Genomic DNA, 27,384 nt, shown 5'->3' on the forward strand with positions numbered 1-27,384 from the left:
CAACACTTAATAGGTGCTCAGCAAATGTGTGTTGAATGAGTGTGTATATCAAACAATCAGGACTTGTGGGATTTAATCATAGAGCAACTTACTTTTGTCTTCTACTATTCCTTGAAGATATACATGACAGGAAAGATTTTCCCCTGATCTGGATAAAAAAACATGGGCAGTCCCACAACTGCTGGTCGCTCTTCAGTAATTCAAAGTCCCACACTGATTTTAAGTCACCAAGCAGACTCTCAGCTCTGTACTCTGAATGTAAAGATCAGTATAATTGCCAAAGTTTTCATCCTTATTTAAAGTTCTGTCTTCTGCAGTTGGGGCCTGCTACAGGGTGAAAGCTTTGAGTCAAGGAAGGACTGTGGTCAGTTTTTTCTGCCTTTTCCTGCTTCTCCTTTTCCAGTTTGTTACCTAAGATTTCTGACAACTCTGGCAATTAGCCATAGGAAAAGAAGAGAATAGATGGGAGCAAGAAAGTTCTTAATTAACAAGCCGAAACCTGAGCAACAATTTGTATGTTTATAACGCATACAATTGACAATTACTATCCAGATACTTTATTTTTAATTTCTGGAAAGGAGATACTAAGTAAAAGGCTAACAATTCTTAGAAAAATTGAGAATAGGCATTTTTTTCTGAAGAGGAAACAGATGGCCAATAATTATTTTAAAAGATAAGCAAGGTCATTGAAATAAAAGATGAGCAAAATAAAACATCAAGGAGATACAATTTCCTACCCACCAGTCAGGCAAATTATGAATTCTGATGATACAACATATCAGCAAGAACACGGGGGATATCCATGGCTTGGATTTGTAGAAATGACAGCTGGTACAACTACTTTAGAAAATAAGCATTGCCTACTAAATTAGAATTACATAAATAGCCCATCAATTCCATTCCTAGACAAGTACGCTGAAGAAAGAAACACTTGTATATGTGCATCAGGAGACATGTACAAAAATATTCATGGGAAACATATTTGTAGCAGCAAAAATGTGGGGGAAATCCAAATGCCTATTGATAATGAAGTGAATTAATCATGACATATTAGTAAAATATTGTGCAGTGAAGAGGAAAAACTGCAACCACAAGCATTAAAATGGATGAATCTTAAAAGTTATATGTTGAAATGGAAAATAAAACATTTTAAATATATAGGAACACCTCCACATGTGGTAAGATCTTGAAGGAAAACAAGAAAGTGTTAAGCATACAACTCAGACTAATGGTTATCTCTGAGAAGAAGGGGAGAGAGATGGGTTCCAGGAAGAGCAAACAGTGGCTTTTAGATATTGGTATGGGCCTATTTGGTAAGATGGGTTAGCAAGTATATGGCTTTTCTCTTCTTTAAATTGCACTTATATATAATTTATACTTTTTTGCACATATACTGCATTTATCAATGTTGAAGGCAAAGACAAAAATAAAACAAGAAAATAAACAATTTAGGTTGATCGAGTTTACTGAATCGATTGTGGTTTTAATTTTTTTACTTTCAGTTCTAGAGGGACTAATTTTCAAGGAAGTTCAGGAGAAATGCCAAAGAGAAAGAACAAAAGGTTGTGACATTTTGTCCAAGACTTGGATATTTATGAAGTACATGATGACCCCCCAGATTATAACACAGAGAAAAGCCATGCAGAATTATCAGCAGGATTTTGTGTAAACATTCCCAGTGTTGGGGAAAAAGCTACCATCTTACCATGAGTTAAATGGAGTTACACTCCACCTCTGTTCATACTCAGTGCTCCTTTATGACTAATGTCCTGTGGTCAACAGGAATGCACAGGCTTTGGTCACAGTCCAAACTAACTTTCATTCCCAGTCCTACTACTCACTTATGTGACATTGGGCAAGTTCCTCTATCTCCCTGTGTCGTTCCTCATCTGTTAAACAAGAATAACACCTACATTACAAGGTTAGGAAGGTTAAGTGGCACAACACATACGTGGCAAAAGTGCCGAAATACTTGTAAGGCGCAAAGAACTGAGAGTTGCCATTTTTAACATCAGTATCGTCACACACCATCATGTAATTAGTAGGAAGGAAGAAAAAAACATATCTATTAAGTAATTTTCATAAACATGGTTTAACACGAACTTGAAGGCTTCTCAGAGCATCTTTGTAGTTCTATAAATTTTAAATACCTTATATTACATATATACTCTGAATCACTACTAATGTAGACTCTATAAAAATCGTGTTATTTTATTTGTTCATACCCCCAAGTACCTGAACTAATAAAATGGTATTAATGGCTATTTACATTAATTTACAATTCTAAATTAGACCTTTAATTTCTATAATAAAAAAGAAAGTCGCTCATGCAATTTCCCATTTTTATTTTCCTACATGGAATACAGTAGCTCTAACATAATGTATGACTTTGTGAATACTTCCAGGGCTGCTAATATTTTATCTAATATTATGTCTTATGTTTTTTGATCTCTGACCCTCGTTTATACTCCCAGAACCCTCATGAGCAATGTGTACTGTGACAACCCTTGGTAGCAGAAGCAGGACTGAAATTGAAGTTAAATCATCCACAGCAAGAATCTTTCAAGGAGGCCTCTCAGGGTCAGTAGTAATTTTTTCCATGTATATTTCTCCACTTAAAGAATGTTTCTTAAATATTTGATTTATCAGGACTGAAATATATGACTTATTTTGAAATAGATCACTAGTAAACACTATAGAGTATGAATATGACCCTAAATTCTTCTTTTTTTTAATTTTCACATTATTCATTATATCAATATATATTCCCACAACCTCTGGGGAACAACAAAATGGAACAGCAGAGCACGTAAGAAAATTATGAGACAATACAGCTTTTAAAAGCTGGCAAAGGTAATTTATTGACAAAAGAAGAAATAGAAAAACATTATTTTTAAAATTAAATTGAATCGTTGCCTTAATATTTACAAAAGGTGAAGAACATTTGAAACCAAAAATGGATATACTTTCCTCAAGGGAGGAAAAAGAAATATTAGCAGGAATCAGAAACAGGTGAGGACAAGATTATAAAGAATTATAACACATTAGGAGCAAACACAGGAGGGTTATGATATAAATGGCAAATGGGCTGGAAAGGATTTAAACAGTCAACGGAAGCAAATAAGGAAAAGGCATTAGTGAAAAAAACATTGCAATTTTAGCACAAAGACAGCCATAAAATCACTAGAGTAAGCTGTAATTTAGAAGAGCAGTTAGAATTACTAGTTAGTGATAACTTTCAAATGTTATCAAATGTACCAATTTTCACATGATTACAACCCAAATCAAATCATTGAGCAAAGTTAATAATGTAGCATCTCCCACTTATTTACCAAAGGAAAAGTGGCTTCAGCTTTCAATTCACAGCAATAGTGTCTACACCCAGAGTCTCCATTGTTTCTCCCATTCTCATTACTTACACCTGATACATTTCCTCTTCAATATCCATAAATTGTTCCTTTTTTTTTTTTAGACAGAGTCTTATGCTGTCACCCAGGCTGGAGTGTGGTGGCATGATTTCGGCTCACTGCAACCTCCGCATCCTGGGTTCAAGCGATTTTCCTGCCTCAGGCTCCCCAGTAGCTGGAATTACCGGTGTGCCACCAAATCCAGCTAATTTTTTTGTATTCTTAGTAGAGACAGGGTATCGCCGTGTTGGCCAGGCTGGTCTTGAACTCCTGACTTCAAGTGATCTGCCAGGCTTGATCTCCCAAAGTGCTGGGATTACAGACGTGAACCACCCCTCCTGGCCTCAATAAATTGTTTCTAAAACCCAAATTTAATCCTAGGATTCTCCTGCTTAAAATTTCCTGCAGTTTCTCCATCACCTACAGGCAAAGCCCAGGTAAAGTCAAATTCCTCCACTCAGTAGTCCCCTTGATTTCGCCTCTGCATGTTTTTCTACTCTGCTTTCTGCAATGACTCTGGGCCCTCCAGGTAGATGGAAACATTCAAAACCCCTAAAAGCACAGGCCTGAATGCTTCGCTAACTTTGTACTTTCTTTTCTCTCTACCTGGAACATCCTTCCTCCCCTTGTCCGCCTGGGAACTTTCTCATTTTTCATGACCCAGAATCCTGTCAATGGCAGAGCTTTGTTTTTCTCTGTTTTGCATGTCTCTAGGACATAGGAGGGTATCTGTCCCAGAGAATATTAGGTAAATATACATCAGGGGCATGACCACAAGTAACGTTCAAAGATTTTATTAACAGGTTTTTTGGTTTCTGCTGCTACTTCCAACCAGTGTAATTTCATTTTCCTTTGTTAGAATAGGGTGTCATGGATTTAGGTATCCTACCATAAGCATTTCAAAACTGACAAGATACAATGAACAGTGGGTTGATATGAGGAGGGAAAACAGTGAACCAGAAACGACTACTTCTTACCAGCTATATGATTTGACTCAAGTTTTTTAAAATTTCTCAGCTTCAACGTCCCTATCAGCAGAATTGTGATATTCTCACTGGGAATTTTTATGATTACAAAATGTGATTGTGAAACTGCTTGTTTGCTTTTTTGTTTGTTTGTTTCTAAGACATCACCTCTCCTCTACTACTGATTGATTTTGGTCAATGAGTTCTCTCATTTGTGGTCTATTTTTATCCCTTCAAATAGGTCAGGGTTATCATATTACTCTCCCCAGGATTTTGGTACTGCAGTAGCCTTGAGATCAGAGTCATAGGTAACTGGTAGCATTAAAAGGTTAAGAATTTGTTCTTAATCAAATAGTAAGACAGTAATGGCACTACAAATAGAAACACATTTTTTATATTCTCATTTCCTTCCATGGAAATGAGCATACTTTTCATTTGCTAATGAACTACACGAAGGTCATAGCCATAGTCGTATTGAAATAGACACTCATCAGGTAATGCACTACAGCAGTGTTTATAGGTGGGATAATTATTCAATCAATCAACTTGCTATTGAGTACCTACTCTGCACACGGCGTTTTGCTAAATCACGTGGCAGACACAAAGAAGTAGAGGACACCTTCTCCCACAGTCTCAGAGCCCAAAATAAATCAGCATGCATTTTGAAAAAAATAAATGATTCTTTCTCATAATACAGTACCTAAAAGATAGCTGAACAGTTACATATAAAATATAAACAGCTTCTTCAGATGTAGTGTATCAATATATTCAATGATTCACCCTCAAAGAAAGTTTTTTGGGGTGGTTTAAAATCATATAAGGTAGGTCTAATCTCAAATCTTCAGCCTGGACTTATTGACACATTCACACCTTCATCCATTCATTCATTCATTCATTCATTCATTTATTCAACTATAATGGAGTGGCAAAATATCTATTACCAGAATTTCAGGAAATCATGGAAAGGCCTACCTTCCTGGATGCTGAGCATGATGGGGAGAAGCATGGATTGGGAATTTAAGGCAGGAAAGCATAGACAAAAGGAACACCAGAAAGAAAGAGTGGGGGGCTATGAGTAACTAACAAAGTCCTCCCCATAAGTCCTTAAGATTTCAGTAAAATTAACAAATTCACAATATCCTAAGTGAAGCAGGAGTGTTTGAGAGAAAATGCCAAAAGATGATACATAGGGTTAACCAAGATGGCAGGCTACCATGCAGAAGCAGAGAAAGAAGAAACAATGAGTAAATAAGAGACTTACATGGAATTGCAGAAAGAGTGCTAGCTATTCAAAGGCCATGGATGACCAAGGGACATGGAGGCCCCATACATCTGGGTTATTGTCTTAGTCTGTTCAGGCTGCTATAACAAATACCATATACTGGGAGATGTATAAACAACAGAAATTTATTTCCCACAATTCTAAATGCTGGATGGTCTAAGAGAAAAACACTGGCAGTTTGGGTGTCTGGTGAGGTTTCACCTTTTAATTCATGGACAGCCATCTTTTCACTGTGTCCTTACCTGGTGAAGGGGGTGAGGGTTCTCTTCTGGATTTATTTTATAAGGACACTAGCCTCATTCATAAGGGCTCTACCCTTGTGATATAATCACCTCTTAATGCCATCACCTGGATAGTTAGGATTACAATGAGTGATTTTGACAGGGGGAACAAACATTAAGACCATGGCAGTTACATATCAAATATTTATTAAGTACCTACTATATGCCCACCACTGTGCTGGCTGCTAAGAATACAAGAACAAACAGTCACTGATTTCATAGTGTTTACAAACTACTTGGAGACAGACAGAATGAAACAAGTGATTATACTGTAGAGTAGTAAGTGTTAGAATAGAGACTGTGTGATACACAGATGAACACAAAGGAGAAAGAACAGTTGTGCCAGATGCTTTCTGGAGCAGATGATATCTAAAGAGAATAGGCTCTGGAGTTAGAGACCTGGATTGAAATCCTAATTCCTTCACATACAGGATCCATGATCTCAGGAAGATTACTTAAACTCTCTAAGCCTCAGGTTTTACATGTGTGAGAATGGGATAATAAGAGTTCCTAGTTCATAGCTTGTCACAAAGATGGTATGTTTAAGCAACTAAAATAAATTCATAATGGCTGGGATACAAATTTAGAAGGTTTAGACTAAAAATGATTCGGAAGTAGTAGTCTTGGGCCATTAGATTTGCATTTTCAAAGAAGTGTCTTATTACTAAAAGAAAGTTCTCATTAATGCTTTCCAAAACTAGAGATGTGTTGGTGGAGATGGAGTGCAATAGATTGCTTTGAGGAATATTTCAGTACTTGGGAATTAGAGGTGAGGAGTGGGGAGAGACTAGAAAAATCAATGATAACTCCAGATCTCTGGTGTGAGCAAGGATTGTAGCATCATTCCTTGAGACAGGTAGCAATGAAGAAAAAGCATATTAGGGGAACATCTTGGGAGAAATGGTAGATTCATTCTGGTTGTATCAGGATGGAGGTGCCTGTAGGATCTCCAGGTGGGAACATCTAGCAGTCAGGTAAATACGTGAATCTAAAGCTCAGAAGAGAGAGCTGTTTGGGAAAAGAGATGATAATTAAAGAGTAATTGAAACCATCCAAAGAATGTGTGCAGAGCCAAAAAAAAAAAAAAAAAAGGGGCCCAAAATAAATAATGAAGAAAAGACCACTTAAGAAACAGGTAGTTTAAAAAAAGGCAATGAATTATGTGAAAAAGGACAATTTCTAAATTATCACAATGTTAGAAGAGAATTTTTTTCTTACATAAACCATATCTTTAAAATGGAGAACATTCTTTTTGATAAATTTGTGGAAAGTTTTCACCCTCATGAAATTACTTACTAACATTTACAGCGCGCTTATCATCTGCCAAACACTATGCCATCACATTTGGAAAATGAAGAAACTTGGGCTTGGTAAAGTTAAGTAAATTGCCACAACTGTTAAGTCTTAGGGCTTATATTCAAACCCCGGAATCTGACTCTGGAGGCTACAATCCTAACACCTGTATAATTCAGTAATTATGAATGTCAGGGTTGGATGGGACCTTAGAAGTCATCTACTTCAAATCTCCAAGTCAGAAGAATAATCTCTCTTCAATAAATTCTAGCAGAACTCATGAAAAGAAACAATACCTCAAAGGACATCTCATTTGTCGTTAAATCTAGTTCTACATTTAGAGAAAAAATTGCCTTCCCATGTAGCTTCTACTCTTCGAAATTAGAGGTCCAAATAAATGGGTATGAAAATGAGGAAAACATTAGTAAAAGTTGCTAATACTTGATACCTAAACTTGATACAATAGTATAAAATGAAAATATATATATAAAAATTTGACTTAGGATACAGATAAAAATTCTAAATAAAATACTAAGTAATTGAATCCATAAGAAATATGACACATAGTATTTAGTCCAGAAATTCATAAATGATTAAACAATATAATCACATCAAAAAATTAAATATTATCCATATGATTATACTGACAGATGCCAAATAGGCACTACTTTTAAAATCAGCAATTATTTCATCAGGTATTTTAAATATAAGGGAAATAGAAGAAAATTGCTTAAGTGTGATACAGTCTGTTACAAAAAGAGCTACAAAGATCACAATTAAATACATACTTAAATCACTTTTACTAAAATTAGCAATAAGACAGTGATGATACCAACCTCTACCATGTTCAATATTGAGAGGTTTCACTGACCAAAATAAAAAATATGAAATAATTGGTATAAATATTAGAGTAAAGGCAATAAAAATTTCTACATTTGATCCATGAAACTCTTACTATCAAACTGTAATAAATGAACTTGGGAAGATGTCTTGATGCAGGGAAAATACACAAAAGTTCACTGCTTTTGTCTATAATACTAGACAACAATCATTATTTGAAGTAGAAGAATATTCCATTTGCAACAGCAATAAACAATATAATTTAACACAGGAATTAATTTAACAAGAAAGATACGTGACATATATGAAGGAAGTTACACAATCTTATGGAAAGATAAAGAACTCGATGGAGAGTGTATTATTGTATATAAAGACTTAGTCTCACAATGTGGTCAATCCTTCAGAAATTTAATGCAATTTTGATCAGAATTTCAATTTGTTTTCTGAGAACTGGGTAACATTATATTTTATATTTGCTACATTATAATATTAAATTTTATATTTAAAATGTTTGAGATAATCATAAAAAGTAATACAATATTATAAAACCACGACTGAAGTAGGATACATGGAGGATGTTTGTTGCAAGATTTTTTTGTAATGTCCTAAAAGCAACCAAATTGTTCACTCACAGAGTAATAGTTGAGCGAATTTTATTACATTCATTATGGAATATTAAGATGCTTATATGATCAAATTTTTATAAGATCTTCAACAACAGGATCTATTAATGTATTTGAATACATATGTTAGGAGGAATATAAATTGATTAGTGTGAGCATAGAAAAGACTTTGGTTCAGAGTGAATTAAGTGAAGAGAAGGTGTTCAAAGCGAGGAGGTCATTAAGAGTTAACATCAGAAGGAAGGGAGAGCAGGGAGGGAGGAGGTGAGAAAAATAGTCATAAAATGGAATTTGCATGGTATAACACTAACTGAGAAAGTAAAAAGAAAAACGATGAAAATGAAAATCATAGGGACAAATGAAAACACAGATCTGATTTTCAGCATGGCATTTTAAGGAATTTTTATTTGGTTTCTAATATGGCCTCATAAATAAAGTTTTGAGAGAAAGGGCAACTTGCAGAATAATCTGTTTAAGGTGATCTCATTTTTTGGAAAAAATACACATATGATTTCTCTAAACTGCAAGTCAAAACTACAATGAGACACCATCTCATGCCAGTTAGAAGGGCAATCATTAAACAGTCAGGAAACAACAGGTGCTGGAGAGGATGTGGAGAAATAGGAAGACTTTTACACTGTTGGTGGGAGTGTAAATTAGTTCAACCATTGTGGAAGACAATGTGGTGATTCCTCTAGGATCTAGAACCAGAAATACCATTTGACCCAGCAATCCCATTACTGGGTATATACCTAAAGGATTATAACTCATTCTACTATAAAGACACATGCACACGTATGTTTATTGCAGCACTATTCACATAGTCAAGACTTGGAACCAACCCAAATGACCATCAATGATAGACCGAATAAAGAAAATGTGGCACATGTACACCATGGAATACTATGCAGCCATAAAAAGAAAGTTCATGTCCTTTGCAGGGACATGGATGAAGGTGGAAACCATCATTCTCAGCAAACTAACACAGGAACAGAAAACCAAACGCCATATGTTCTCACTCATAAGTGGGAGTTGAACAATGAGAACACATGGGCACAGGGAGGGGGGCATCGCATACCAGGACCTGTCAGGGGTAGGGAGCAAGGGGAGGGATAGCACTAGGAGAAGTACCTAATTAAGAGATGACAGGTTGATGGGTGCGCCAAACCACCATGGCACGTGTATACCTATGTAACAAACCTGCACATTCTGCACATGTATCCCAGAACTTACAGTATAATAATAGAAAAAGTCTTCTCTTCAGTTACTTCAGTGAACTAGTATTCAGAATTTATAATAAGGAGCTTGTTAACTTTTGCTTTCTATCTGCATTATTAGATGTCCTTCAGAAATCAAGTCATACTTCTGTAATTTTTAAAAATCTAGTACAGTGAAAGGAAGGAGGAAGAAGGCAGGAAAAAGGAAGGGAGGCAGAGAGAGAAGGAAGGAGGGCTAGAAGGAGGGAGTTAGAAAGATGGGATTCTAAATAGAAGCTAGAGGCCTCCTCCTTAGCATTATTGGGTCTGCATGGCCTTCTCTAACCAAGATGGACCAGGTACGTCTTCTGCGTGTTCCTATAATACTCTACACTCACCACTTTTGTATCAAGTAGAACATTGTATATAAAGGGCCTGATCACTTCTCTGTATCCTCTTGAATTCATGCAGGATTACTTTACTTTATTATTATTATTATTATTGAGACAGGGTCTCATTCTGTCACCCAGGCTGGAGTGCAGTGGCACAGTCATAACTCACTGCAGCCTCAAACTCCTGGATTCAAGGGATTCTCCTGCCTCAGCTTCCTGAGCAGCTGGGAATACAGGTGCATGCCACCACACCCAGCTAATTTTTTCATTTTATTTATTTGTTTATTTATTCTATAGACGGGGTCTCACTATCTTGACCAGGCTGGTTTCGAACTCCTGGCCTCAACCAATCCTCCTGCCGCAGCCTCCCAAAGTGCTGGGATTGCAGGTGTGAGCCACAGCGTCCTGCCAGAGTATTACTTTATTCACCCTCACATCCTTTGTGATAATCACAGTGCCTGTCACAGAGGAAATGCTCGATTAATAGTTTTCGGAGAACGGGTAAACTATTTCCAGTACCAAGGGAACACAGTAGGCAGCCAGGAAATGCTCGCCACCCTTTTTAACTAGGGGTTGCAATGGTCTGAAAGTGTGTGTCTCCTCAAAGTGCATGTGTTGAAAGCTAATCCCCAATGCAATTGCATCAAGAGATCGGGCCTTTAAGAGGCATTATGGGATTAGTGTCCCTATAAAAGAGCCCCACGGGAGGCTGTTTGCCCTTCCACCAAGTGAGGAAGCCTGAGAAGGTGCCATCTATGGAGCATAGAACGAGCCCTCACTAAACACCAGATCTGCTGGCACCTTGATCTTGGACTCTCCAGACTCCAGAACTGTAAGAAATAAATTCCTGTTGTTTGTAAGTTAGACATTCAAAGGCATTTTGTTATAGCTGCCTGAACAAACTGAGACAGAGGCTTTTTATATTTACAAAATCTGCTATTTCAATTTTAAAAATGATTTTTATTGCTCAAAATTATGACTCATATTTATCTTTTATTTTTACCTGAATGAAAATAATCTAATTACTTACTTAAAACAAAGTGCTATAAGGTTCATCAAAGAATCTGAGTAAAATTTTTATTAAAATGGACAAAAATTCATTTCTTGTATTATCTAATGAAGGGAGGCAATGTGCACATGAGATGGATTCGACAGAATGTGGCTCCTGAGAGATGCTCGGTGAGTGTTCAGTGTGAATCTACAACAGCGTAAATTGCATTTGTAGTTTCGCTTGAGCAACACACACAATGGACAGACTTTGGGGATTTCTTGACTTGGGTTGGCAATATTAATGTGGTGTAAATAACATCCAAACACTAAAGGGGTGACAGAGAAGTTAAGGACTTTTTAAAACTAAAAGAATTTCCATGTCTTTGGCATGTAATTAAAACAATGAAGTTTCCCAAATACAGATTTTTTTTAAGTGCTGTGGAAAACTAAGGTAAATTGCATAGAAGATTCAAATCTCATCGTACCTTTACCAAAAAAATTTTGCTCTTCGCACTGAAATAAGCTGCTAGGGAACAAAAGAAATTAAGACATACCTGCCTTTGAAAGAACCTCAGCTTAACTATTATTAATACAGTGAAATAACAGTAGTAATAGGAATAATAACATGACCTATAATTTAAAGACTCCAAGATTTTAGATGAAGACATCAAATGCTTTGCAAGCCTCCAGACCAGTTTTATTTGAGTGTGAGCTGCCTTTAAAACTCATTCCTCATGAGCAAAGAACAAACACAAGAATTCGGTTTAATAGGAGATAGTAGGCAGGTGAGAGGGTGGATGGGTAGAGAATGTTTCCTAACTTCTCTATCATCTGTGAAGAAACAGTAAAGAGCAGTCTACCTCTGGGGAGAAGGATTAAGGTAGATAAAAGGTAGCACATTAGTTAAAGTCAGACAGCACGATCTTTATCACACCTACTTCTGACTCAGCACATTATTAACATTGTTCATAGCCGGGATATGCCACATGTCCTCGTCCCCAGCATGTTGAAAACAGACAGCATATTGTTTTTGCAAAACTTCGATATCATATTACCTTTAGTTAATCTAATAGACACTGAGTTTGTCATAGCTTGTTTACTACCATAATCAAACAGAAGGTTTAAATAACATATAATAAAATGATTAAGATGAAGGCGGTTAAATGAATGCTGTTGATTTTCTTTACGCCAAAATGGGACTCATGAACTTAATGCTTTTCTCCATCAAAGTGCACCACATTTAAAGCCAGAGTGAGATGCTATCAATGCCCACATTACTTTCAAATGCTTTGATAAGGCTTTATCAATGCCATTCATTTTTCTTGGAGTAATGAAGTAATGAAGCCATTACATTTGTAATGCAGGAAGCATCATTTTATTTCAGCATCACACACACAAATGGAAATAAAACTCATTTTCTCTTCTTCCAGATTTAAGTAAGATAACATTGTGAAATCAGAGAAAGAGGCAGCTACCCCCATCCTTTCAAGACTCACAACTCTCCTGTGCTGAGGCAGGTCATGTGACGTTTCCCACTTATTTATGTTTTTCCCTAATGAAAGGGTGCTTCTTTGTGCGGCAATAGATAGTTTAGATTTTTTAATATTGTTAGTGTTGAGAGATAAACACTTTGGTACATATTGGAGAGTAATAAATTGTGTTGAACATTGATAAACTAACGCAATTACCAGCAAGGTCAGAGAGTCAGCTAATTTAGAAATATCAGTCCTAGGATTTTGAGTTGTCCCCTGGAGAACTGCAGCCACTTTATTACAGCAGGAGGGTGAGGAGAAAATGGTACATTAGGATTGATCTTTTGATCTAATTGTGGAACTCTGCCATTCCTTGTTTGACCAAAAATGCTTACCAAGCAAGAGGAAACATAGCACAACTAACTGAGGACCATCCCTTACAAACCAGACGAATTCTGGGAAATAAAGGACAAATTGCACCTGATATTACTGGTATGAGGTAGCTGTCACCGAGGTGCATGTTTGTGATTCTTTTCAAGGATGTTTTTTAAATCATAATTACAAATAAAATTTAGTATATTCAACTAGTATAAGGAGAAAAATTCATTTTTACATTTGTCACCTGTGCTGGTAAAATTCTAACAAATTTTGAATGAAATATTTAGCACCCCTCTTTGGAAATGGGGCTTAAATTAGACTTCAGGGTACTTAGCTTTCAAAAAACTTTCATCTCCAGGAAATGTTTTATGGGCCTTGTATATTTTTTAATATTTATCTCCTTGCTATCAATGACACAAAGAATATGCATTGCCTAACTTATACCTAAAGCTACATTTATTCTAGACTTCCTAAATTCTGGACTAAAATGTAAGTATAATTTTCTGTTTACATTATTATTGTAACTCTTAACATGATTTAGTTTAGCTTTCACCCAATATCTATCAGGTCCTGGCCTCTAGGACTAGGCTAATTTGACTGATTGTGTTAAAGTTAAACTGGGTAACATCCTGATTCCAGAGTCCAAATAGAGGTCAATTGAAATAAGATTTGTGTTTAGCTACCAGGCACATCACAGGCACCAGCAAATTGTGTTACTTGGGAAAGCTGTTTCAAATGTAGTCTCTTTTAATACATAATCCCATTTGATAAGGGAGTCACACAGGAAGCACTAAGACTGAAAAATGATTAAAAGGGTATATATGCAGCATCTTTGAAAGGCATGGAATTGACAGCCTTTCAGAAGTTCAGATTCTCATATTGGACAATAACAAAAATGTCTTAAGACTCTGCCCTAATATTTCCATGCAAATATGTTAGTTACTTACAACTAGTAAATTCTGATAATCTAATAAGGTTGGATTACATCTGAAAATCTTCCCCTTGGATATTATGCTTCCAAAGCAGAAACCTTTTAATACATGAATTCATGCTCAAATGGTTATAAGACAATCAGGAAATAGAAGTAAAAATGTGGCATCGTTTACCACAATTCTAATTTCAAATGGAATCAAGTTTTCCAAATAGTAAGGTAATTAATGGGAAGAAAAAAGTTCTTAAGAAGCTGAGTAAGGAAAAAGATGTCATTGTTGAATGATTATGGACCACACTTTCAGTTCTTTGCCAAGATTCAACTCAGTGTCTGCAATTTTTAGACTCACAGACACGTCTTGCAGAATCCAAAGCCCTTTCGGTTTCATTAAGTTTTCCTTCTATATCCTCAGTTGCTGTGAATTTGGCTGTATTATTGAGTACTTAAAGTTCACTCAGGGATGTTCGTATTTTCAAAACAGGGTCTTGAGAACACAACTAGAATGTTGACAATTCTGTACTGTGGCAGCAGATTGTACTAATGTATACAGCAAATAACCGATGTCAAATTGATGCAGCTGCCCAGCTGTCTGGCCTTTGTCTGCAGGTTTAATTCCCAGAATGGGACTGGGGTAATCCCTTTGTGATACAATCAGCTCTAGGGGTTTAGTCACTTATATTACATTATTGAAGGGATGATGAGCTGATGATGGGCTGATAACAGGAAGATTGCATTAGGCAGAATATTAGCCCAAATACCTCTGAGATGCTAAACTGCCTCTGTTGCTGGAAACTTACACACAGTTTTTGTTTTTTTGGTTTTTCTTTTTTTTAAAAAAAAAAAAAAAGCAAATTGAAATCATCTTAGGATAAGTCTGAAGTAGTTTGCCTAGATGAGAGTCCATATTTAGCATATAGAAGATAATTTGCACAATAAATGGATAACAGAAAAATTTGGAATAGAGAGTATATTTGCATAACATATTATATATTGTGTAAAATACATATATAACATATACATATATTATATACATATGATAACAGTATAATGTTATTTTGGTAAAGTCATACAAACCAATAGATTTGTCACAAATTATATCACGATTTAAAATACAGACTGCCTTTAATTTCAAGAATTTGAAGCAAATTTCACTTTCAACATTATTTTGAGACTGGCATCATGAGATAGTGTGTCTTTCCTCTATCAAAGCTCTCACCAGCAAAGGCATTAATACTTTGATTTTCCAAGGGGAGCGATGGCACGTTCTTTGGGTTAGTTAGCAGGCCAGTACCCTCTGATCTTATAATTCTTTGAGAATGAGAATTTCAGAATTTATGGAAGCAATCTTGTTCCAAATAGGACAACCCTACTTTTCCTAATCTGCAAAACAGAATTCCCTCAAATAAATTGTTTAATTGTTTTAACAAACCATTTAAAAATCATATTTTTCATTAGAAAATTACTTTGAATTAGTTTTGAATTGGTTTTCAAAAAATTGATGAGTTTATAATATGATAATCAACGTGTTCATTCATTCAGAGAAGCCTGTAGGTTAATTGCTCAGAATGAAATTGTCCCAGAAGCTTCAGTCTCTTCTAGGAGCATATGAAGTAATGTGTATTTTGGAAATGTGTTCCAGGGACAGTAAAGAGAGGAAAGAAGTGAACTGGATCTTCTGGCCCTGGAACCTCTGCTTAATGGCTTGCTCAGCACTGCTAATAGGTAAAAACCGAAAGTGAATATATTAATATTTTCCTATCCCAAGGCTTTGCATTTTTATCTTTTTCCCTTTCATTTTTTCTTTTTCCCTTGAAAACAAATCATTATCTCCTCAGTCACCAGTATGCGGTCTTCCTATTTAGTATCAGGCACAAAATATATTTGTAAATAAATAAACTAACATGCCTTTTCACAATTTGCTGAACCAAAATCTGTACAGATTCTTCACTCAAGTTGAAAAAGAATATCTTGCTTCTGTTAATAATCTATACAACCACTTCTAAGTGTAAGACTTGATGGTCTTTACACACAGATACTTTGGCAATTATTTTTAAATAAAAGCAAGTATCAGCTTTTTGTTTTTTGTTTGTTTGTTTGTTTTTCTTTGAGATAGGGTCTCGCTCTGCGGTCCCGGCTGAAGTGCAGTGGCACAATCAAGGCTCACTGTAGCCTCCACCTCCGAGGCTCAAGTGATCCTCCCACCTAAGCCACCCAAGCAGCTGGGACTACAGGCACACACCACCGTGCCTGGTAAACTTTCTCATTTTTGATAGAGACAGTTTCGTTATGTTTCTCAGGCTATTCTTGTACTCCTGGGCTCAAGCAATTCTCCTGCCTTGGCCTCCCAAAGTGCTGGGATTATGGGTGAGAGCCACCATGCCTGACCTGTTTTTTTCCTTTACATAAACTTTATTTTTTAGAGCAGTTATGGGTTTACAGCAAAATTGAGTGGAAAGTACAGAGAGTTCCCATATACCACCAGCCCCCACACATATACACACAGCCTCCCCCACTATCAACATCCCACACCTCAGTGAGACATTTGTTATAACTGACGAACCTACATTGACACATTATCACCTAAAGCCAATAGTTTATATAAGGATCCACTCTCAGTGTTGTACATTATGTGGATTTGGATAAAAGCATAATGGCATGGATCCACCATTATAGTGTCACACAGAGTAGTTTCACTACCCTAAAAATTCTCCGTGATCTGCCTATTCAACCCTCCCTCGCCCCAACACCTAGCAACCACTGGCCTTTCTACTGTCTCTTTTCCAAAATGTCATATATTTGGAATCATATAGTATGCAGCCTTTTCAGATTTGCTTCTTTTGCTTAGTAATAGGCATTTAAGACTCCTCCATATCTTTCACGGCTTGATAGTTCATTTCTTTTTATTGTTGATTAACATTCTGATGTCTGGTGTACTACAGTTTATTTATCCATTCACCTCCTGAAGGACATGTTGATTGCTTCTAAGTTTTGGTATTTATGAATAAATCTTCTATGAACAACATGTACAGGTTTTTGCATAAATACAAGTTTTCAGTTTATTTAGGTAAATACCAACAAGCATGATTGCTGGATCATGTGATACGAGTACATTTAATTTTGTCTTCTAAAACTGTCTTCTAAACTGCCAGTGCCATTTTGCATTCTCATGAGCAAAGAATGAGAGTCCCTGTTGCTCCACATCTTCATCAGCATTTGGTGTTGTCAGCATTCTGGATTTGGGCCATTTTAACAGGTTTGTAGCAGTATCTCATTGTTGCTTCCATAAGACATATGATGTTGAGCATCTTTTCATATGCTTATTTGCCATCTGTAAGTCTTCTTTTGTGAGGTGTCTATTCAGGTTTTTTGCCCATTTTTAATCAGGTTTTTTGTTGTCTTATGTTTTAGGAATTGTTTATATAGTGTGGACAACAGTTCTTTATCAGATATGTCTTTGGCAAATATTTTTGCCTACTCTGTAGATTGTCTTCTCATTCTCTTGTCATTGTCTTTCACAGAGCAGAAGTTTTTAATTTTAATGAAGTCCAGCTTATCAGTTATTTCTTTCATGGATCACATCTTTGTTGTTGTATATAAAAAGTCAACACCAAACCCAAGGTCGCCTAGGTTTACTCCTATATTATCTTCTAGCAGTTTTATAGTTTTGTATTTTACAATTAGGACTGTGATCCTTTGAGTTAATATTTGTGAAGGGTATAAAGTCTGTGTCTAGATTCACTTTTTTGCATGTACAGTTGTTCCAGCACCATTTATTGAAAAGAGTATCTTTTCTACATCATATTACCTTTGCTCCTTTGTCGAAGATCAGTTGACTACATTTATGTGTGTCTATTTCTGGCCTCTCTAACTTGCCCCATTGATCCATTTTTCTATTCTATCTCCAAAACCACACTGTCAATTACCGTAGCTTATAGTAAGTCTTGATGTTGAGTTGTGTAATCCTTCAATTTGTTCTTCGATATTGTGCTGGCCATCCTGGGTCTTTTGCTTTTCCATATGAACTTTAGAATCAGTTTTTTTATATCCATAAAATAACTTGCTGTGATGGGATTATGGTTGGGATTTCATTGAATCATACATCGTTAGTTAGCTTTTGCTGTATAACAAACCACTCCAAAACTTAGTGGCTTAAAAAAACAACCACTTTATTTCATTCACAATTTTGTGAGTTGCCTGGGCCAATTTCACTGATTTCTCCACTAAGCTAGCTGTTGAATCAATTGGGAATTGGATAATGTAGGATGGTCTCACCCCATGTCTTTCATTTGGCTATGTCAGTGAAGTAAAGTGCTGATTGACTGTACTACCTGTCTCTTACCCTCCAACAGGTTAGCTTGAGCTTCTTTATATAGCTGTGATTACAGTGTTCCAAATACAGCAACAATGCAGGTCCCAAAAGACAGGCACTTTCCAAGCCACTCCTTGTGATGTATTTATTAAATGACCCACGTGATAAAATAATCTTATATGCTCAGATTCAAGGAGTAGGGACATAAATACCAACTCTTGATGGGAATAGATGCAAAGTCACCCTGAAAAAGAAGTGTGCCTACAGGGATGGGAAACATTTTGACCACACATAGTATATGCTTTTAGAACCATGACACACTGAAAGAACATTATAATTGATGACTGCAGTAGACATGTGTTAATGTTTGTCTACAGAGTATCCAACTCCCGCTTCTAGTGTTGGAGAATTTCTCATTGTTACAACTACTAAGTCTCAGTGGGATATCATTCTCCAATTTGTGATACAAAAATTTACTCCTCCACACACAGGACTACCAGAGTCTTGGAACATGATGGGAGGTGGGACTTTGAATCTTGAGAAAATGAGCCAAAACAAAGGGACATTGGCTGCATACTATTCTCATGGTGAGTTCTCAGGTTTCATTTATTATCTTAACACAATTGATTAATCTTCATCCTTATAATAAATTATTCATTTACCTTCTAGAAAATCACTTTCTCATTGTTCCATCTATTTTACTGGCCATATAAACATCTACCTGCTTGACATCTTCACGTGAATGTTGTTTTGATGCATTGGTGCTGCTCTAGCAAAATACCCGAGACTGGGTAATTTATAGAGAACAGAAATTCATTCTCTCACAGTTCTGGAGGTTGGGACATTCAAGATCAAGGAACCAGCAAGTTTGACTTCTGGTTCATCATAGATGGCTTCATCTAGGTATCTTCAAATGGCAGAAGAATGAAAAGCAGAAGAAAACAAACCCACTCCCTCCAGACCTTTCATAAGGACCCTAATCCCATCCCTGAGGGCTCTGCCCTTGTGACTTAATAACCTCCTAAATGTTCCACCTTTTAATACTGTTACATTGGTGATTAAGTTTCAATATATGAATTTTGGAGGACACATTCAGACTATAGCAAATGTCTAAAAGTTAATATGTCTAAATCCGAACTCCTAATTTCTACCCCTAAGCCTGCTCCTCCAGCAGTCTTTTCCATCTTAGTAAACATAGTAAATATAGCTCCAACCTTCCAGGTGCTCAGGCCAAAAGACTTGGTACTTGCAGATAGTGATTTGGGAATAAAAGGAAAAAAGAAGAAGCCTTGAAATTATCTTTGCATTCCCTGACTCCTCTCTTTCTTTTACATTTAATTCATCAGCAAATTCTTTCAGAGGTACCTTCAAAATATATCTGGGGACTAATCACATCTCACCACTCCACAGCTTCTTCCTGATTCAGGCCCCATCACACAACTCACTGGGATTACTCAATGGCCTCCATATGCTCCTAACTGGGCCCTGGCTTAACTTCCACCTCATACACATTTCTTATCTCAACACTGTAGCCAAAGCAGTGTTATTAAAATGTAAGTGATATCACATTACTCCTCTGCTAAAAACCTTACAATATCTTCCTATTTCATTCAAAATAAATGCCCAGGTCTTTATAATGGATTTCAAAATTCTACATGACTTAACGCCTCCCCACCTTTGTTAGTCTCTGACCTCATCTGCTCCCACTCTTTCCCTCCCTAATTCTGTTTCAACCACACTGGCCGCCTTGTGTTTCCCTGAACACGTTTGTGCCTCAGGGCCTTTGCATTTGCTCTTTTCTCAATCTGAAATACTCTTCCTCCACATATCCAAATGGCTTTCTACTTGTTTTTCTTCAAGTTTCTGATTTTTAAAAATCTCACCTAATCTGTAGGAGCCACCCTAGGTATCTTATATCAAGTTGTAACCCAATGTCTCCAACCCCTGACACACAATTCCTTTACATTGGGGATAAAACATATTTCAGAGCTTTCATTATTATCTGACATATATTTACCTGTTTATTTATTATCTGTCTGTCTCCTCAGAATGTAAATTTCAAGAGGGTAGTGATAGCTGTATTTCTAGCACACAGAACAGAATCTGGCATGTAGTAGATTCTCAATAAACATTTCAAATGTTTATATGAAAAAATGAATGAGACTGGGTGCAATGGCTCATGCCTATAATCCCAGCACTTTGGGAAGCTGAAGTGGGCAGATCACCTGAGGTCAGGAGTTTGAGACCAGCCTGGCCAACATGGTGAAACCCCGTCTCTATTAAATATACAAAAAATTAGCTGGGCATGGTGGTGCATGCCTGGGAATCCCAGCTACTCGGGAGGCTGAGGCAGGAGAATCACTTGAACCTGGGAGGCAGAGGTTGCAGTAAGCTGAGATCGCACCACTGCACTCCAGCCTGGACGACAGAGCAAGATTCCATCTCAGAAAAAAAAGAATAAATGAATAAATGGCTTCTGTATAGCAGCAGTGGCAGTGGCCTGTGGAAGCAGTTTCATCCTGGACAGATTGTCTGTGCTTCCCAAATACTGCATCTTGGCACCTCTGAAACTGTCTTGAACCCTGGCCATCTTGTACATGTAGTCCTCTAAATTCGCTTTGATTCTGTTAACTTCAAAATCTTTCCAATCAGTTCCCTCTCTTTTTCTCCTAAAATAAAGTTGTTTTCATTGTTTCCAACCAAAAACCCTGATGCTACACTAATGTACTTTACCGTCTCCCAAATTTATTGTACAACATTCACCTCTCAGAACTCTCCTTCTCAACTGAGCAAATGTGATCAAATAATTAGCTATGTATGAACTTAAACTACTTTCATCTTCAATAGAGTATAAGATGAGAATAAAAAGTTTTTATTTTCCAGCTTCGATAAAGGAAGCATACTGTTTTTTGCATCTATTCCAAGTCAAAAACATATAACCACAGAACAGTTTTAAGTCCACCCAAATCTGTCAAACATAGGTTTTTTTCCAGTGCTCCTGAATGTCAGCAAATCCCTACACTCCATAATTCCTCTAAACCTACTAAAAGATTACTCTTTGCTTTGTTCAGAGACATTGTGTTTCATAAATACAGTTTCCTTTTGCATAGCAACTAATGATAAATTATAATAAATCCGGTTTTCTTCCAGATATATTTGAGTGGTGGGCTCTTCCTTTGATAGGAGGTATTAAGGAATAAAATATTGCCAGTGGAATTCAAACTGTTCATAAGCTGTCACCTTTGTTAACATTCTATATTGAATACATTTTATGGATAAATTATATAGTTATCGTAGAAGGTAGTCATCATGTTTCCATGACAACCCCAAATGCAGGCTATCCAGGATTTTATTTAGAAAAAAAATGACTACTTACTCTTAGGTTTGGTGACGTATAATTGAAAATGATGCTGAAGAAACACCTGTCAAAAGCTATAATATATGCCAGAATAACACATCCACTGAACCTTTTTCTCCACAAAAACTAACCAAAAGTTTTGATAAAATTTCTATAGTGGACTCCAGGCCATCTTTAAGAGCAATATCTTAATTGCCATCAATTTTTCAAAATAACTCAAAGAAACTTCCAGCTTTAACCTAAAAAAATCAGAAAGTATCCCTCCCACCCTAACAACAACAAGAAAAGCCATATAATCTAAAAAATTATAATATTTCTTAAGTCTATCAGACACCAGAAGTTGCAGGGTAATCAGTTAGTCTGAAATCTAAGGAAAGGTAAGTAAGTACCATGTAAGTAAGTTTCTCCAGAGAGACATGGTGCAATAGTCCTGCCTCACTTGTAGCAGCCCACAGGAGAAAGGTGGAAGCTACCATGAAAGTAGAAGACAAAAAAGGAAAAGAATGGGGCAGAAAAAGTATTTTAAGAGATAATAGCTAAGAATTTTCCAAAATTAATAAAACACATCAAACCACTGATCACGTAATTTCTCAGAAACAAGAAGAATAATTGTAAAACAAATCTATATATGTTACAAAACCCCTATATATGTCATACTAAACTACTGAAAACCAAAGATAAGGGAAAATCTTAAAAGCCGTCAGAGAGAGAAGTCTTGTTATATACTGAAGAACAACAAAACAAGAATTACAGGATATTTCTCATCAGAAATTATGCAAGCTGGAAGACAATGGAGTGCTATCTTTAAAATGCTAAAAGGACATAACTCAAAGAGTACCTTATTTCTTCCAAAACCTCTGCCAGAGCTTTTCAGTCATTATTTATAAGATACAACTTTTCCAACAACATCATTTCTGGAAATAGTCTGTATTTGCATTTGCATTGGTCAAATTAAAGAATTTATAGGTTGGAATTTTTCAAGTTTTAACATAATTTATATGAAGAATATCTTATGACCCTTGGGTAAATTTAAGACAATGCAGACTACTTAGAGCATGATTTGATACTTCAGAGCAGCCAGCAGAACTAGCTGGGTTTCTCATCGCTCCAGAATCATAGGAGTCAGTCCTACTAATTTCCATGAAGTTATAGATGCATTGGTCTTAGTGATTAATAGTCCAGACTTTGAGTCAGAAAGATCTGGTTTCAGACTCTGGCTCTACCACTTAATAACTCCACAAGTTGGGGCAGAGCCTCTGACTCTCTGTAAAAGAGGATTAACAAAACCTACTTGAAGTGGTTTTGTTATGTATGAATTAAATGAGATACACATAAAGTTCCTAACAGTAATAAGCTCTCACAAAATGGTAGTTCTTATAATTAGTGTGCTGTTATTTTAAGATTTGTGCCAATAATTAATATTTAGACTCAACTCTGGATAACAAAAATGAATGAAAATGCATTTCAGATGAGGATTTTTCAGTAGCTACTCTTTGTTAATTTTTCTTGCAGACATTAGTCTTTGGAGGAAATTGTGGTACAAGGCAAGTGATTTTTATTCCACTGTGAAATACGGAGCCTGCAAGAAATCTTATAAGGTCTCATTATTGAAAGTGGCCTGGTGGGTATTGCCATAGGAATTAATTACTAATGTGTCATTTGTCACTGATATCCAAAATGATATCCAGTGTTTGCAAAGTGTTTTGAGTACCTTCCATAAAAGACACATAGAGACTGCAAGTGTTATGATTTAATAAAACAATCCCAAAGGTAATGATAAATTTCATCAGAAAAGTCAATATGTGTAGTTTGTATATGTAATTCTATTGTTAAGATTTTTTGTTGGCATGCATGAGCAATATTGATATAAGTAATCTCTAATTTTATACCACAATACATAGCTGTCTTTTTAAATTTGGTGTGTTATAGGAATCTATAGTATTTATTGATAAAATACAAATCATTTAAAGTCTACTGTATTTGTTCCATAAGTTGTAAAATATCATTATGATTCTGTATATAAGTGTGTATTTTGTCCCTAATTGTAGTTTCATAATTTTCAGAAATCAAGTTTCCTCAGCATCCCGTAAATAGCTTATAAATAACAGCCATATTATTTTGAATGTTTTCTGCTTTATAAATGTCATTGAGCAAGCATTCAATAATATTGAGCATTCACTCAGTGCAGGTCATTGTGCTCAGTGCCAAATAAAACTAGTAGCACATTATCAGAGTGACTTACATATGGGCTAGTTTTTGAACTACACTAAGATAATTAAAACCAGATGTTACATTAAATAACTTCATTTAATGGAGAGTTTTTAAAAATCATTTCAAGGCCAATGATGATTTTTTTTGCTCCTATTTACTTCTTTAATAAAGCAGATACTCTCCTTCATGAGCAAAATGGTGATTTGCAGCAAATGATAACTCAAATGATTAAATAATAAAGGAGATGGGATGTATTGTGCATTATCTTACACTCAAGTACTTAAGATGATTTGCTAGAGGTTTTGTTTTGCAGATTCCCAGGGCTTGAGAATAATATGCACAGTCATTTCATTGCAACACTACCTTTCTGACTATCGACATAAAGAGTTTCTATACTACAAAAGAATATGAAATTTCTGTTACTGAAAATATAAAGCCCCTTTTTCAATAAAAAAATGCATGTATACTTCATTAGATCACCGTCTATCTGCTTTTCTCGAAGACATTAGTCACAAATCATTGAATTTAGTTATCATCTGGTCTAAACTTCTTATTTTACAGATAAAGTAGTTGAACTGAAGAGAAACTGTGACTTTACCACAGTCTCAAAGACATTTATTGAGACTTGTAGAATCAGAGTTTTCAGGGCTGGGGCCTCAGAACCTGCATTTTCTGGCAAGTCAGAAAAGCTGCTTTCAAGCAGAGATGAAAACTATGGGTCTGGCAAGAAATACCAGACCATATGAGGTTTGTATTCAGACAGACTTGAATTCCACATCCCTTTGTCACTTACTACTGTGTGACTTTGAGCAAGTTATTCACCTCTCAAAATCTTCACATCTCTATTTCTTCATATAGGAAACAAGGATAATACCTGCCTGATGGGCTTAACATATATATGTATGTCAAGTAAGTTGTGCAGTGCATGGGATGTGTCCAGGGCTTGTAAAGGACAGCTTTTATGACTGCTCAGCTTCTCTACAACTTGTCTGATGCTCTTCATTACTTTCACCCCTCTTAATCTTGTGAGTGTCTCCTCTTGTGGGCTCTTGGAGGACCTTGGTGGTTATCCCACTGCCTCCCCAACTTCTCAGACTCTCCCACGGGTGCCTCTTCCTCTATCTCCCATTAAACGTGGGCTTCCTTTAGGTCTCAGTCCTCCATTCTTTTCTCTGGCTATTTTGTAGACTGCCTTTTCCTTTCCTATTTTGTCATCCAACACCTACTTGACAAAGACCCTTAAACTTATATATTTAGCTCTAGCATATATTGAGTTCCAGAATTGCATTTCTTTTTCTATTATTATTATTTCAATAGCTTCTAGGATATGAGAGGTTTTTGGCTACGTGGATGAATTGTACAGCGGTGAAGTCTGGGATTGTAGTGCATTTGTCACCTGAGGAGTGTACACTGTACCCAATATGTAGTTTTTTATCCATCATCCCCCCACCACCCTCCTCCCTTTTCTCCAATGTTCTTTATACTGGGGGTCTCCAATCCCTAGGTTATGGAGGTACCAGTCCGTGGCCTGTCAGGAACTGGACTGCACAGCAGAAGGTGAGTGGCAGGCAAGTGAGCATTACCACCTGAGCTCCACCTCCTGTCAGATCAGTGGGGACATTAGATTCTCATAAGAGCACAAACCCCATTGTGAACTGTGCATGTGAGGGATCTAGGTTTCACTCCCCTTATGAGAACCCAATGCCTGATGACCTGTCACTGTCTCCCATCACCCCCAGATGGGGACCGTCTAGTTGCAGGAAAACATGCTCAATGATCTCACTGATTCTACATTATGGTGAGTTGTATAATTACTTCATTATATATTACAATGTTATAATAATAGAAATAAAGTGCATAATAAATGTAATGCTCTTGAATCACCCTGAAACCATCCCTCCCACCCCAGTCTGTGGAAAAATTGTCTTCCACAAAACCAGTCCCTGGTGCCAAAAAGGTAGGCAACCACCGCTTTATACTACTGTGTATGCCATTACATATGCATAACTTGGTTCCCACTTATAAGTTAGAACATACGGTCTTTGGTTTTTCCATTCCTGAGTTATTTTGCTTAGAATAAGGGCCTCCAGCTCCATCCAAGTTGCTACAAAAGACATTATTTCATTCTTTTTAATGGCTGAGTAGTATTCCATGGTGTATATATACCACATTTTCTTTATCCACTCATTGGATGATCAGCACTTAGTTTGGTTCCATATCTTTCCAATTGTAAATTGTGCTGTGATAAACATATGCATGCAGGTGTCTTTTTGATATAATGACTTCTTTTCCTTTGGGTAGACACTCAATAGTGGGATTGCTAGATCAAATGGTAGATCTACTTTTAGTTTCTTGAGAAATCTCCATACTGTTTTCCATAGAGGTTGTGCTAATTTAATTCCCACTAGCAATGTGTAAGCATTCCCTTTCACCATATCCACGCCAACCTCTATTATTTTTCAGCTTTTAAATAATGACCACCAGAATAGCATTTCAAGCTGTCATTAAGTATTTTCAGCTTTTGGAGTCCTATACATGCATCAAACTCATCCTAACTTGAACTGAACTTGCTAATACACACACACACACACACCCCTCAGTTCTGTGCCTCATACTGTTTTTTATCTTTTATCATAACCCCATCTTTATTTAAAATTTTGAAATTTTGCTCACAATGGGTTTTTGCATTGATTTTGATTTTTTAACATATTTATCAAAATATTATTTGTCTTGATTACTAGTTTTTTGAAGTCCTCTTAAGTTATGTGTACAAGGCTAGTGCTACACATGCCTCATCCTAGTTCCTCCCTGGGCATTACCATCTAAATGTCACTTGATAAAAATTATTATTAGCTGTGGGTTCTGCCCTTGATTGTTTCTAGGACCTGATTTTGGCTTGGTTCTGATTGCATAATATCTCTCCTCTGAGCAGTCTCTGAGCCTGATTCTCCACCTTTAATACCAATTTCATAAGATCCAATAACCTTTCAATAAATATCTGTTCTACTTAAGTCTGACAGAGTGTTTTTCTATTACTTGCATTTAAGAAGAGTGAATAATCACGCCTGTAATCCCAGCACTTCGGGAGGCCGAGGCGGGCAGATCATGAGGTCAGGAGATCGAGACCATCCTGGCTAACATGGTGAAACCAAAAACACAAAAAATTAGCTGGGCATGGTGGCGGGCGCCTGTAGTCCCAGCTACTCAGGAGGCTGAGGCGTGAACCTGGGAGGCGGAGCTTGCAGTGAGCCGAGATTGTGCCACTGCACTCCAGCCTGGGTGACAGAGTAAGACCCCATCAAAAAAAAAAAAAAGAAGAGGAAGAGTGAATAAACGGAAGAAGGGAGTAATAGTACTCAAAATAATACTACTAAGAAGTTGCAAAAATCTTACTCTGGCATCTAGAAACAAGACTTTTTTTGTATTTGCATTTTGTATTTTTCTGTTTGTCAGATT

The 27,384-nt window shown here is 36.5% G+C and overlaps 1 long non-coding RNA gene across 1 annotated transcript; it reads left to right on the forward strand.

Moving 5' to 3' along the window:
- Window positions 1-389: 389 nt before the first annotated feature.
- Window positions 390-26,227, forward strand: LOC115835112. Its single transcript, XR_004030033.1, has 3 exons — window positions 390-402; window positions 9,352-9,361; window positions 26,128-26,227. It is a non-coding gene; the product is annotated as an uncharacterized LOC115835112 (long non-coding RNA).
- The last annotated feature ends 1,157 nt before the right edge of the window (window positions 26,228-27,384 follow it).

The sequence above is a fragment of the Nomascus leucogenys genome, chromosome 5 (genome assembly GCF_006542625.1).
Source record: "Nomascus leucogenys isolate Asia chromosome 5, Asia_NLE_v1, whole genome shotgun sequence".
NCBI classification, from domain to species: Eukaryota; Metazoa; Chordata; class Mammalia; order Primates; family Hylobatidae; genus Nomascus; species Nomascus leucogenys.